The following is a 3,366-nucleotide window of genomic DNA, read 5'->3' as shown; positions in this document are numbered from 1 at the left end:
CAAAGTGAAGATGCCTGAAAGACTCTACATCTATTACAAGTCTCCAGCAGCTAATCCTGATGTTTATGTACACATTTTTGTGCATCAAGAGCAGGCTGGTCCAAAAACTTTCTTCCTCTTGTCTGTGGGTGGTACCAGTCTGTTCTGGCTTGTTCAGATAAGGGCAAGCTCCTGAGTGGCCCTGGCCCATCGTGCCCTTTCATATTTGTAGCTGAGGTAGGCTGCAGGTCCATCATCTGAATCCTTCCTGGTACTCAGTTTTATACAGCTTTATCTCTTTTTACACACCTATGCCAAACAAGCAGGAATAACAAAATACTTAACTTCCTAATCCAAGCAGTCTTGTGGTATGTCTGGATGCAAGACAAGCAGGATGCTGTTCCTTTACAGGGCTCTCTTCCCAGCCCTGCTTTCTGTCCTTCTCCAGTTCACATACCTTGTCGAGGTACGCCAGCATTGTATTGTCTCCATTCATCAAATCTCTTACCAAAACATGCTCAGTCTTTAAACAATTTAGTTTAGTGAGCAATTTTTCTTATTAGAAACCTAGTTCTAACTCAGGCTGGAAGGTACCATGAGGTTTCCTCATCCAGAAAAGCATCTGGAGACCCACCTGAGAGTAAAAATGAAACAGAGAGAGAGACCTGGCTAAAGTGGTTTGAGCTACCTTCCTCACAAGCCATGGCAGAAGATGGAACCTTCTTCAGTGCTGCTGCAGATGTATCATGCACAAACATCACTGGGGGAATGTGCCCAAGAGTAAGTAACATCCACTATATTGTCTTGTACTATAAAAGCCCCACTGCTCAGCCAGCTGCAGCTGTGCAGCCCAACCTGTTTTCAGGTACTGTATTGCACAGATAATAATTTTTAGAAGCCATCTTCAGAATGTTAAATGGTGCCAGGACATGAGCCCAGAATGGAAATTTGCCTGCCCATCCTGTCAGTTTGTTAGGATGTGTCACAGCATACTTCTGGTGTGAGGTTACACATATTCTCTCACAGGAAACCAAACTGATCAGTCCTGAAGCCTTTGTCTAGCTCCAGGTCCATGATTCCTATTCTTCTGGCCACACACTGAACATGACCCATCTGATAATGCTACTTTTTCTCTTGGCTTTTTGTTTTCTTCACTCTTAACTTCCTTTTCTTTGGCCCCTTCCTTTCTTCCTAAGAAGAAAGAAAGAAGTAAGCTTTGTCTAAGGATAAAAATCTTTCTAGTCTTTTGCAAGGCAGAAGAAATCTTTAGGGCTTTCAGCTATAAAAATCTAATTTGTCAGTTTCTCCTCCCCCCCCCCCCCCCCCCCATCTTTCTTAATGGATCTCTTATGCATTTATAATGTAGTCAGTACCACAGTATCTAGGGACCTTATAAAGAATTTATAGAGCAAACATTTTTTTTGCAAAAAGTTTCTGCTTCTCTTCTGGCTATTGCCAATCTCTGAATCTGTTCTCTTTGATTTGCATAGGAAGCCAAGTTGCCTGTTTTATACTCTTGACACAGACTGTCTCACAGTATCCTGGCTTTGCATTTGGGATAGTGAAACCAGGTTCACTGGGATTTGTTTTAGCAGTTATTAACTACAGAACTGTCTGTAATAAGCAGAGCTGGCTGCTTTTGCCCATCAGCATCAGCACTGGCACGTCTTTAGCTTTGTGCAGAGTAGTGTCTGAGGTAAGAACCCAGAATGTTTCACTACACTTGAAGTGACTATATAATTACTTCAGAGAGAAAATAATTCAGTGCTGGCAAGGAGTGAAATTTTAAATTTCGGTGTCACTAGCTGGAGCTAGTAAGGAGCTGCATGCTGCAGACACCTCTAGGAAATATCTTCCTCCTCAGTAAACTAAAGATTGGGACTGCTGCTTGCAGGATGACCAACCCCTCACAAACACCTAAGGTGTGTGCCCATGATTGTGTGAGGAAGTTAAACTCCTTCAAGGCCTGAGTTTGTAAAGGTGAGCTCTGTAATACTGAGGGCCTTTACTGATCCAGCTTTCTGGTCTCCATTATAATCCAGCAGTAAGTTTGATTTTGACTTTGCAAAGCCAACAGACACCAGCTGAGGGCAGCGCTGGTGCAGCAGGTAACGCTGATCAACGCCTTGGTGCCTTTCTAGCTCCAAATCAACGGGTTGAAATTTTTGCTACACTTGTTTTCCAATAATAATGTATCTTTGTAACAACACCTACAAGATACATAATAATGTATCTTTGTAACAACACCTAAAGAGAAACATTCTTTCAACATTGTCAGAGCTGCCTTTATTGCCTAGGTAACAAAAACAATTAGCAAACTGCCCAAACTCAGCGCCATGGATGGAGACGTATCTTGGGTCGTCTGACTCCATTCAAAGAACCTTAGAATTATCCGCAGGGCAGCACTGAGGGTGAGCTGTGCTGTTCTCTAGGGCTACCCTCTGGATTTGTGACTGAACAGAAAGGATCTACACAAGTTTAGTAAGAAAAGAACACTGATTAGTAAATTGCAAAATTAATGAATTAAATCACCAAGTACAACAGCCAAAATTAGACCCCTTCTTTTAAAAAAAAACTTCAACCAACCAAAAGGTGCCGCTAAATCATCCTTGTGCTCAGCCAGTCAATGTGCCAGAAGAACTGGCCATGCCCTCTCAGCAGCTCTGGACACTGGATTAGCACTGAGATACCCATCACTCCTTATCACAGTACCACTCTGCTTCTCCATTGCCCACCAAAGTCTTCACTTAACAAGTCCAGGCTTCTTAAGAGCAATGCTGGAACTGTTGCCTGAGAACCAAGTGTAGGAACCTCCCCAGCAATTTCTGTGAGAAGCAATGTGTGGATTTGTCCTCCTCACCATTCTGCAGCAACAGTTTCCTCCTACTTCCTCTCCCAGGCTTGATCTCACACAGGAACCCTCCATCAACTTGATCTTACCGGAGATGAGACATTTGACTAACTACAAGTACTCATGTAAAGGAAGTCTTCAATTATATCTCTATAAAATTATGTCTTGTAGTATAAACAGCATTTTTACTAGCTTGTTGAATAGGTGATAAAAAAGACAAGGTGAAAGGCATTAATAATTTAAGCTAGTATTTCTCATTTCTATTAAATTATTAAACTAAAAATATTCCTTAGAGTATTTTCAAAATACTCTATTTTCCATAAACTCTGTTGCAATTTCTAGCTATAAAAAACCTCCTGTGAAGCAAGCTGTATAGCAAACTCTCATGTAATTCAAGAGGGAGCACAGAAATCTGGAAAGCGATCAAGACACAAACAAGAAGATGAAATGGAAATGAGCATCCAAAACAGCAAAATATATTTAAGTAGTATCACAAATACACTCAAAAAATCTATTTACATATCTAAAAACCGTAT

The sequence above is a fragment of the Fringilla coelebs genome, assembly GCF_963513975.1.
Source record: "Fringilla coelebs genome assembly, chromosome: 5".
Lineage (NCBI taxonomy): Eukaryota > Metazoa > Chordata > Aves > Passeriformes > Fringillidae > Fringilla > Fringilla coelebs.
The sequence above is the reverse complement of the archived record's forward strand: the minus strand, read 5'-3'. Positions refer to the sequence as shown.